At 40.9% G+C, this 11,949-nt stretch overlaps 1 long non-coding RNA gene across 1 annotated transcript; it reads right to left on the bottom strand.

Annotated features, from left to right (window-relative positions):
* Positions 1-6,149: 6,149 nt before the first annotated feature.
* On the bottom strand, positions 6,150-9,882 carry LOC119738429. Its single transcript, XR_005272453.1, has 2 exons — positions 9,064-9,882; positions 6,150-7,658 (listed from the first exon to the last, which is right to left on the bottom strand). It is a non-coding gene; the product is annotated as an uncharacterized LOC119738429 (long non-coding RNA).
* Between the last annotated feature and the right edge of the window lie 2,067 nt (positions 9,883-11,949).

Genomic DNA, 11,949 nt, shown 5'->3' with positions numbered 1-11,949 from the left:
GCCGAGTCCTTTTAAAAGTCTTTCACTGCAAGTCCTTGTAAAGGATATCCAGTCTGAGCCCTATAATTCTTAGTTTGACTTAATAGTCTGAGTCAGCACTTGAGAACTACAACAGTGCCCTGAACAAATACAATTGAATTCTTCAATATATTTGTCAGCAATACTTTTTTTGTGTTGTGTATAAAAACATCCACAAGCACCATGCTGCAGGTACTGCACCTGCATACAATAGGCTTGCTCACTAGCAGAATTAGCAAGGCCGACAGACTTGGAACCTCTTGGGGAAGGTTTGCAGCTGGTAAAGGGAGTGTGTGTCAGGAATATTGACAAATGAGGTGCACACACTTGCACAGCATCTATGCATAATGTCCCACAAAAATGTAAAACATATACCTTAGCCAGGTAGTAGAAGGGAAACCAGGAAAGGAAGATATCGGTGAAGAACTCTGCCATGCCAAAGACACTGTAAACCACCCAGTAGGTCAGCCATTGGGTGTCATCGTCAGTACGTACACTTTCTATGGCCTTCACGCTTAAAAAAACACAAAGATTAAGAAAAATAATTATTACAAAGAAATATTTCACTAAAAAATCTAAACATTCCATAAAACAATTGGCATGAGCACAGTATAGAGTGGATTGTTGATGTACCTTGTTTCATGCATACAGAGCCACTTTTTACATCTTCTAAACTGATTTGGCACTATGAATGGTAATAAATAAATAAATGCTCAAATGGGCACTGAAAACATTGCAGCCAAGTGCCTGTAAAATGCATGACTCTCATTTTTATTTTTCATTTCTAAATTCAATATCAATATAAATACATATTGAAAGTTTCCAGTTTTACATTTTTAGCTGTTTTGGTGTACACACCGAAACAGCTCTTGTTTTCGTTAAGATTTTTGGCTTTTCCGCAAAGTTGCGGAAAAGCCTTTCTTTTTCTTCTCCTTTTTCAGACTTTTTCTCCATAGGTTTAACACACGTTTCTTCCACCAATCCACTTTGGCACTTTTTTAAATCCGATCAATTTCAGACTTTTTTTACATACTTAGACCACCACCCACAGACGGTCCTAGAAGAAATTCGTGACCGTGACGTTATCGGGTGTCGGGTTACGTCACATTAAAGATGCTTTTTTCCCCATATGTTTTGTACACATTTTAAAACACTCCACATTGGCACCTTCGTAAGTCCGATCGACCTCAGACTTGATACATACTTAGACCACCACCCACAGATGGTCCTAGAACAAAGTCGTGACCGTGACGTCATCAGGTGTCGGGTTACGTCACATTAAAGATGCATTTTTCCCCATATGTTTTGTACACATTTTAAAACACTCCACATTGGCACCTTCGTAAGTCCGATCGACCTTAGACTTGATACATACTTAGACCACCACCCACAGATGGTCCTAGAACAAAGTCGTGACCGTGACGTCATCAGGTGTCGGGTTACGTCACATTAAAGATGCATTTTTCCCCATATGTTTTGTACACGTTTTAAAACACTCCACTTTGGCCTCTTCGTAAATCTGATCGACCTCAGACTTGATTCATACTTAGACCACTACCCACAGATGGTCCTAGAAGAAATTCGTGATTGTGACGTCTTAGGTGTCAGGTTACGTCACATTAAAGATGCATTTTCCCCAAAGGGTTTGTATACATTTTAAAACACTCCACTTTGGCACTTTTGTAAATTCGATGTACTTTAGACTTGGCACACACTTAGACCATCACCCACAGATGGTCCTAGAAGAAATTGTGATCGTGACGTCATCAGGTGTTGGGTTACGTCACATTAAGGATGAATTTTTCCCCATAGGGTTTGTACACGTTTTAAAACATTCTACTTTGGCACTTTCGTAAATCCGATCGACGTTAGACTTGGTACACACTTAGACTACCACCCACAGATGGTCCTAGAAGAAATTCATGATCGTGACATCATCAGGTGTAAGGTTACTTCACATTAAAGATGCATTTTTCCCCATAGGTTTTGTACACATTTTTCTTCAAATCATACTTTGGCACTATATGTCTGATTGACTTTTCACTTGGCAGATGACATTCGAAGTGACATCATCAAGTGTTCATCACGTGCACAGAGTATTTCAAATATCCGAAACAGCTTGTGTTTGTCCACAAACACATTTCTAGTTATTTTTTCTTCTTCTTTTTATTCCCTGGCAAATCCCATAGACATTGTACACGTTTCTTCCACCCCTCACTTTTGCTATTCATCTTTGTCATAAATCATTCAAAGTCAGCATAGGCTTAGTCCTTACAGCATAGATGTGCCCCGAAGAGTGACGTCATCATGACGTCACCATGGGTCACATGACGTCATCACAAATGTGCATATTTTAAAGTCCTAAATATACAAAACTGTAAGTCCGATTGGGTTGAAACTCGGTATGTAGGTAGGCCGGGATGTGTAATAGGTAAAAATTGAGGTGACGTCATCGTGACATCATCATGTGACTTCATATCGATTTTTGATTTTTTGGACCCTTAAGCCATATCTCACAAACGCAATATGCTAAATTCAAAATTCTTTTAATATTATGTTCGTTAGGTAATAGGTATATTCTCAAAATAGTGAAAATTGTGTGACGTCAATGACGTCACACAATTTTCCCTCTTATTACTTTTTATAAAAGTGGGGGAAATGGTGTGTACAGAAAATCTATCTGCAACGGGCAATCCTGTTCTTTTTTTTCCACAATTTTTTCATAAAAAGGGCCCACATCTTGCATATGAACACAAATACAACATTCTTACCCAAATTTTGATATTTTTTTTTAAACATTAAATAAACAAATCTATGAAGCTCATTATTTTCAGGGGTGTGAGTGACCACTGATAAAAATAGCTGAAAACAGCTGAAAAAGGTGTAAAAAAGCTGAATTTTGGAGATCTCCTATACTTTTGTACACAGCAAGTGAGGGAAAAAGCTGAAAAAAAGCTGAAATCCAAAACCAAAAAAGCTGAAATCAGCTTTAAAGCTGAGATTTCACACCCCTGTATTTTTTATATGAAATTTTAGCTGGTACCGGCATGTCCTTGATTTTAGACATAAAACTAAACTTTCCAACAGTGGTAGAAAGAGAGTGATTTCACATAAAAGGACAAATTTATGTTGTTTTGTTGGTCTGAAATCAGCGAAATAAAAGCATATTACTATACATACCGTGGTTTAGTCTGTAACTGTATCTCAAATTGCTATACGTTCACTTGACAACTGAAATTGACATTCCAATTTGGTTGTTACATCAAATGTACTCATTTTCTGGTTTTTTGTCCCTTCTCTTAATTTACACAAATTAATTTTTAATCCGTCCCAACATTTCCCATTTATGTGCGGGTTATGCTTTAAAGAATGTTTCAGCTCTGTTTTCTGATTTAAGTGTGAGCAAAATTGATTTTAAGGACAAAATTGTAAATTTGTTATCATTCTCCATATACAGGTAAAAACCCTTCTACTTCATAAAAGCTAAATACAATTTGAAATTTTGCCGTATAATTTACTGCTTAGGCCGACAGGCTAATTTTTTTCTAGTTTGGATTAATGTTGTAGTATCTTGTAAGTTCATATTTTCCCAACCCACCAAATTATGAAAGGTGTCCCCGCCCCCTAAAGAAAATATTTGTCCAAAATTGTGTTTCAACATGTAATTGGGTCTTTCTGAGATAATGGGGATTATTTTGCCCTTTCTGTTTTGTTTAATCGATTATTGTTAAAGGAAATGTGCAATAGGATTTTTATGACTTCAAAACATTTAAAACAGATTTATTGCCATGTTACAATGACTTTCCACCTCCTTTGTAGCAGTAAAAGGGAGAAATTTCAACATTTTAGTTCTTATAATGAACATTTCCATATTCTTGAGTCCAAGCGTGATGTCATTCAAGGCAGAAAAGTAGTGTCTCTATAACGGTAGCACTGTTATATCAAACTTTTCTTCATTTTCTGGAATAAGTTCCACTTTTTACTTGTTTATCGTGTTAAACAGCTTGTTTGGACACTGGTAGTGGCCAATATTTCTTCAAAACTTTTTTTGTGGGTAATTTTGAAAGACTAATTTTTGTACTGTGCACTTTTGACAAGGAGTACCTGGTGTGACAAAGCAAAATAGTGCCCTCTTAAATGTATTGATGAAAGGTTTTGCTAATAATTGAAATATTACCACTTTCTTGTCACTTCCAATGAAAACAAGTATTAAGATCTTGTATATTGGGTATATGATGAAAATAAGTTGCATGTACTGTTGCAACACACAGTAATATGCATAGATGAGCTGAATTTCCACTGCATGTTTCCTTTAAGTATTCATAAAGTATGCAAAACAATGATCCCGGATCAATATTGGTTACCAGATGAAGACCTTCAGCCTTTTACTGATGCCAGTGGGAATACTTTCAAGGCAGGTGGTTCAATGGGACATGGCCCCACCTTATCCGCAACAACATGCCATCCATTGCCTGGCTAGAATTCTTTCCTGTGGTAGTTGCTCTCACCCTGTGTGGTAAGGCTCTTTCCCGTAAACAAGTCCTAATACGGTCTGACAATGCAGCAGTGGTGTCCATCATTAATAAGCAATCATCCAAATGCTGCGAAATCATGAAATTAGTCAGATTTTTCGTTTTACAGTGCCTCCACGACAACATTAACTTCAGAGCCAGTCACATTCCCGGCATTCACAATAATATTGCAGATGTTTGCAGATGCACAGATTCCGACAATTGGCCCCCTCAGCTACCCCTCGGGGGTTGGAAGTCCCAGAGCTCCTATGGAAGCTTTAAACTTGGAAGCACTATGCCTCCTGGGGGCATCCTTTGCTAGCGGCACTGGGGAGGTATACGGGAAGGGTGCAGAGCAGTTCAACCAATTCCGGCTCCAAACCAAGCTCCCCCTAATGTGGCCCGCTCCTAGTAGCCATGTAGCTGCATTCATTGCACACCTATCCTTGGAAGGATAAGCCCCCTCCACAATCGGTATGTATACCGCAGCGGTTGCTTACATACACAAAATCAATGGCTGGCCCGACCCCACCGATTCATTTCTGATTAAAATAAGGGAAGGTTGCCGTCGGCAGGGCCCGCGCTCTGATCCCAGATGCCCCATCACAGCAGATTTGCTCGGGCAAAAATGCTACATTTTACAAGCGATTACATCATCAGACTTCGAGATCAACCTGTTCCGTGCAGCATAGGCCTATACCTTGGCCTTTTTTGGGTGTTTGTGAGTAGGGGAATTTACAGCAGCCACTAAAGCCGGCGATCAATCCAAGATTTTGAACCTCCTTGACATTTGGTTCGAGGGCTCCGCCGTTGCCACGCTGGTCGTGAAGGTTAGATTTTCTAAAACTGACCAAGGTGGTAATTCCACTGAGCTGCCGCTCAACAAGGGGCCATCCCAAAATATTTGCCCCATCGTTTGGGTTTCCAAATATTTACGGCTCCACCCCCTCAACCAGGCCCCTCTTCCTTCACATTGATGGCACCCCCCTCACAACTCACCAATTCCGCCAAATGCTAGTCAAATCCTTGGAGGCCCTGGGGATCCCATCCGAAGGCTTCAACACCCACAGCTTTCACATTGGCGCTGCTACTTCGGCTGCCCTTACAGGCACTCCCTTGCCCCAGATTCAGTCTCTGGGACGATGGAAATCCCTAGCAGTGAATAGGTACATCCGCCCAGATAAAGTTTTCCCATCTATGCAGCAGCAACCCACCATAGGAACCTCCTGTTAGGCGAAAATTGCCTCTTTGGTCCATTCCCAAAAGATGGGGGGGGGGGGGGGGAACTTGCTTACTTTGGAGAGAAGTTTAGGGGAGAAAAGGGGGGGGGGTAGGGAACTTGCTTACTTTGGAGAGAAGTTTAGGGGAGAGAGGGGGGGATTTGGCAAGTTCCTTATGTCCGAACTTATTTGGCATAATTGTGTCTGGTTGTTTGTCCCAAACCCCCAGTCTGGGCAAATTTCTTCCCCTGTGTTCCCCCCGTGCTTGGGGCATGAGGTTTGGCCCAGGAGAGGGGTGCGGCCTGCATGTAAAAGGGGGGTATCATATTTGGGGGCGAGAATATGGAGTTCGGCTATCTCCACTTGCTCTAATTAATGATTGTAGCTGTCGATTCCAATCTCGGTGTTACAAAATTCTGATTGGCATTTATTAAAGTCATAGCTGATTATTGACACACATGTTCTTGCAAATTACTGTTAACTTGTTAGACATTGTTATGGCATTTCTTGCCCGTTGTATAAACACGTATAAACAACTCTTGTTTACTGCCGTGTTTATGCTTAATTAGTATAACACTGTGTATGATGCAAATGCACATCTGTTGGAAATAACTTTAGAATAACTTTATTTGATCTTAATGGGGCCCCAATTCACATTGGAACTTTAACAATGAATGTTGTATGGTTACTATGTCAGGTGGCTATTGTGCATTAAACGCTGGGCGTGGAAGGACCGAAGCATACCCAAAATCATTGTCTGGTTCCTCTCAACCTCTCTAGGGCCAATTTAGAAATACTTAAAATTGTTGACTGAGCAACTGAGCCTCATAAGCACAATCATCATTTATTGAAATTTAAACATAGCCTAACGGTGGGTTACAACCACTGATCTCTATATAAAGACTGGATAGCGGATATCCATACACCAGTCACAAAGTAGACTTTGTATATTGACCAATTCGCCCCTGGTCTCACGAAGATGGCCACGTATAATACGAACGTTCTATGCGTATATACAGCGTGCGCTGTATCAAGAGATGACGCGCATTTTGGTCACGTACATGCATTTTGGTCACGTACACGCATTATGATGTTCTAAAAAGGACACATTTTTAATAAGTGGTTATTATTTCCAAAACGCCGAAAAAGTAAACCGCGGCATTAAAAAAAAAGTAAACCACGACGTTAGAACTGTGGTCAGTGGTGGTGGTCAAAATATAAGTCAAGTGAACCACGATGTTACAAAAATAATCATGTTGTCTATAAAGGCGGCAACTTGTCCTTTGTAGATCACCAGCCGGTCTCACCAATATGGCGTCAAATTAATTCATTGTGCAGCTCTTTATCCACTATCCAGTCTTTATATAGAGATCAGTGGTTACAACTATATGTGGGGATAGAAGATTAAAAAGAGCCATCAAAATAGTTTACGTAGGTAGCCCAGTATAGTATCTCCCTTTTTCATCATTCCCTTCTAAACTGGACTCACAGAGTTTGTATAGCTCAACCTGGTCATGTAGTCGAGAAATTTGTTCATCTTGGTACAAAGTGTGGTGCACAATACGGTTTATGTCTTGTCCAGTTAAATCAGCTTGTGACATCACATCTTGAAAGTAGGGTCTTGTGTTCCCAGTATCGTGGTGGGGATCATCAGCTTGGCTTGTTGAACTATGCAGTAAAGGTGACTGGTTACCATGCTGTACTGTTTGTGGTGGTTGGCTGCATGCTTAAAAGGATTCCTGCCTGTTCTTTGCTGCCTCTTTGATCTCATGTTGGACTTTTCTTTGCTTCTTTGCTCTGTCGTTTCGCTCTGTAGTTCCCTGGCTTGGTTGCTTCACCTTGTCATGACCCAGACACAGTATTGGAACCCAGTCAATGCTGGATGTTTCCCGATCCCTAGCACCTCTGCCTGCATCATAAAGTAACAAGAAAATGAAAATGGTATTTATTCATTAAATACAGTACCAGTACATGAGCAACTGTTTTGATAAAATGGGGCCAAAAAAAAGGGTGTGCTTCAGGACCGTTTTTTACTTAATATTCACCATGGAAGATAATTACCTGGTGAATAACCAAGATAAAATTCTGTTTCTGTAAGTGTCCAGTTATCCTGTGATTTGTGAAAGTGAGTTTGTGCAAAAGAAACTTCAAAATTTGCAGCAATTTTCCCTCGGTCGCAGGTCATGTACACTTGACCCTTTGAATTTGATTTTCCATGGTGAATTTCAAATGAAAAAAATTCAAATTTCAGTTTCCTCACAAAAAACACACTGTCCTGTGGCTCTATAATAATGGAGGAAGACCAGTATTTGAGCCACATTAATGGGGATAAACATAGGCCTACCCAAATTGTAATTTTTTCTTGGTCCCTTTCCCAAATTCATTTTTTCCTAACAATCATTCATGGACTGACCAGTGAGATTAAAAAAATGATGAAACATTGGCATAAGGAATTCAACTATCTCTCCCTGTTTTTTTGTGTGTGTGTTAATGTCAGGCCCTAACATTAGCTCTAAGGCAATGGTTATTTGACAGTGATTAAGACATCTGATTAATTTGAAGCTACAAAACCAATCCCAACTTGCCTGTACCCAAGGGCAACCCCCTACCGAAGTTTGACACCAAAATCTCATTTCTAACTTAAATTATCATCCGGAAACCATTAACCTTTAACTCACAAAGGTGACCTTGCCCTTTGACCCCAAAACCAATCACAATTTGCCTACTCCCAAGGGCAACCCCCTACAAAAGGTACAATCCCAAACAACATTTCTAACTCAAGTTATCATCCGGAAACTGAGCTGCCTGGATGGACGCCTGGACGCCCTGACATCCGGACAGATGCCGTAGGCGATGACAATACCCCTCAAGCCTCTCGGCTTAGGGGGAAAAAGATAGATCATGAACCAGCTAAATAAACACTTTGTAACCCCAAACAATCACTGCCATTGGACTTTGTATGCACGGTGATCCTACCCATAGCCCATTATTAACATTATTAATATTATATTTCATAACTTTTTCATAACTCTGTTTACTGCTTAGAATTATACATGTGTGTAATTGTTTTTCTTCTATTATTATTCGTCTGTTTTGTGTAATTGCATGCCTGGTACAAGCTATGCTTTTAAGGTTTTGCCACCTCTAGTGGCCTTTATATTTTGTATCAATACTTATATTATTTTTTTCATTTCTGTCATGAAGAGGAAATAAATGTGATTTGATTTGTGAAATCCATAATACTGACAACCAGCAAGTTCTTCCCCCTCATAATCAGCACCACCTTTTGCATTCTATAATTTATAGATCCTTACCACTGAAAAAATGGCGAGAACAGACTCTGGCATGCTTGCCAAAATCGTTTGTGTCAGCCTGGCTGATGGCAGAAATCCACAGTCGCCGACGTTTTACCGTGAGTGCTCTCTCTCTTGGTCACCATGATGCACTTTTATTTTGCTTGCTTGCTTGCAGCCGCGTTACACATATGACGATTGGCTACCTCTCTCACGCATCTCTTGATCTCCTGCCTCCACGCTGTTTTGTTCTGAGTGAGACGCTTGGCTTGTACAAAGCTCTTTCCTGTCCATTCTTTGATGGGTATACGAAAAACTTTGCCCCATCACGATCTCCATGTGATTCGCAACCATAAACAGCACAAAAGGCAGAGCCAGTCCCCTCAAGCTTCCCCGTGGGGATGGGACGGAGGGTGTAGTGACGCTCGGACCCAAACCACGTTTACCCTGTCAACCTTTTTTAGGCTCAACTCCGGCACAGGAGATATTTGGAGTTTTGAAGGAACCTTGCCGGAGCGTACCTTTTGTTGGATGTTCCGATTGGATTGGCCAGAGAGGGTGACCGATGGTACCCAAACCGTCCAGCTGAACTGCCAGCGCCCTCACCCAGCAGTAACCAAACCGAGGGTGCTAGACGGGAGACTGCTGCCGCAGTAACGATGGAGCGTTAACAGCAGAGACCTCAGAGAACTCTCTCAGTTCCTTGGGAGAGGAATCCCCCCCCCCCACATCCCTGTTTGTGACAGGCCGGTTCTCTCCAAATGTTTCATTACTAAGGGAATAAATGTGTGCTTTGGAGGTTTTATTTCTGCGAGGGTAATTATCAGCACCCAGACTCTAAGCGGTCTGAAACAGAGTGATTAATACCGACCGAGCACATATTTATTTCCATTCATAAATACATTTTCGGTCAAAAAAAAATCAAAACTTTTTGGTCCAAAAATCCTGATTTTGTTCAACAAGTTCACTTCATGTTTTTTAAACACCCCTCTAGCTAAATAATGGAGTGTCCAGCAAATAAGGTGTAAAAACTCCTTTTATGGAGATTGGCGCGTGCGTCGCGCAGAATGCACCTGGGGCGTTGCGTTGTGAATTTAGGACTATAAAATACTGACTCACTGGTAGTATTGCGCATGCCTACGTGAGGATTGTGAACGTTCAACCAATATAACGGTAAGAGGCACTGGAGTTTTAAGAGTCCAAATTTCATGTGACACTGGAAAAGTGTTTAAGATCAGCTAGCCATGTCTTTATCATCCGTTTAAGACCGGCCACGTGATGGGCTCTCAACCAATAGGAATGGGTAAACTGTCTTAGGTATTTATGAATATCAAATAAATACAGAAGACAAAACTATTACTGTACAATAATCTTCAAAGTTATCAAATACAACTCTTAAAGCAAAAAGGATAGAAGAAATTGACGAAAAATACGGAGCGTATTTTCTGCACGTCCTACCCGACCTGCCACTTAGAGAAAAGAGAACGCTCACCAGCCTCAACTCCATGGGCGTGTGCATGTTCCTTCACTAACCCCTGGCCGTGATGAACACGTAAACAATGCTGACTGGCTATTTAGAGCATACTGCACGCACATTTCGAAGACTGCACGTCCTGTAATGCGCTTGTGTGGTTTGCATGTCACGTCACGTACAAACTTTTTTTTTTCAAAACTGCCCAATGCCTGTACGATATGGATTATGCCAGCCTCGTTTTTCGCCCCCAAAAAACCTGTATCTTTGGTTGTACAGGGACAAAAGAGGTACGTACATTTAATACAAATACTTGCTAAATAACACTACGTCAAAACCTTATGTTTGAAAGGATTGATTCTTCAAAAACACAACTTCCAACATTTTAAAGATGGGGTTGCGCGTTATATACATCGACTGCAGTCCTAATTTAAATGTGTCATATTTTGAAACATTTAAATTAGACAAATCCAGGGGCTAAGATCGCGCAAGACATGATAGGAAACAACATGGCGCATCAAGATTGTACCCATGGAAACAAGGTTGGACGCTCACAAGTCATACATGCTGCAGGGCACTATGGGTAGGACACAAGAGGGCGCTGTTGCAAAAAGTCTTAGCGTAAATACCTGCCGGTATGGGGAATATGCATTTATAAGTAAATTGCTCTACAGGTAAGTAGAGTGACATGGACTTTGATTTTTGAACTCTGATGATTGTTCTTGTAACTTCAGTGGAGTTCAGGTAATTTGGGCGATTCACAATGCAGTGCGCTACCAAGAGTTTGCCATGGAAAGTAAATTTTCCAGCTTTACGGTTGACAAAACATGGCCCTTTTCATTGAGTGTCAGTAGACAACTTGAGCTAATATGTCCGAGATTGGGGCATAGTGTTCTGCCGCCTCACAAAAAAACACCATACTGATACAAAGAAAATAAAAGGGCAAACAGATCCTTGAATCATACGCTTACGAAACTACTGACCGGAAAAACTAGGCTTTTCAAATGTCATACGCTTACGAAACTACTGACCGGAAAAACTAGGCTTTTCAAATGTCCCGCACTGCGAATTTGTCGACTATCTCCCACAATGCACTGGGAAAAATGAACTCTCCGTGGCAAACTCTTGGTGGCGCGCTGCATTGTGAATCGCCCGAATTGTATCTTCAAAGTACATGTAAAAGTCAAGTTATCCTAAGGTGTCAGTATTATACATGAGGATATGGCAGAAATGACAAGTGAATATTTCCAGTCAGAGCACTTAGTTGTTTGGAGACTGGGCTTATGACCTGTACCATAAAACAGAGCTGGACTAATGTGCCTGCTGACAGCCACCTTGTCCCTAGTGGTCATTTGTTATGTTGCTGCAAAGGTGTAACCATGTTTTGCGAGCAACGCTATTTTACACGGAATTAGGATGCGACAAAAATCTGTTCT

The sequence above is a fragment of the Patiria miniata genome, unplaced genomic scaffold (genome assembly GCF_015706575.1).
Source record: "Patiria miniata isolate m_02_andy unplaced genomic scaffold, ASM1570657v1 HiC_scaffold_10, whole genome shotgun sequence".
NCBI lineage: Eukaryota > Metazoa > Echinodermata > Asteroidea > Valvatida > Asterinidae > Patiria > Patiria miniata.
This window is presented reverse-complemented; position numbering and strand designations above follow the sequence as displayed.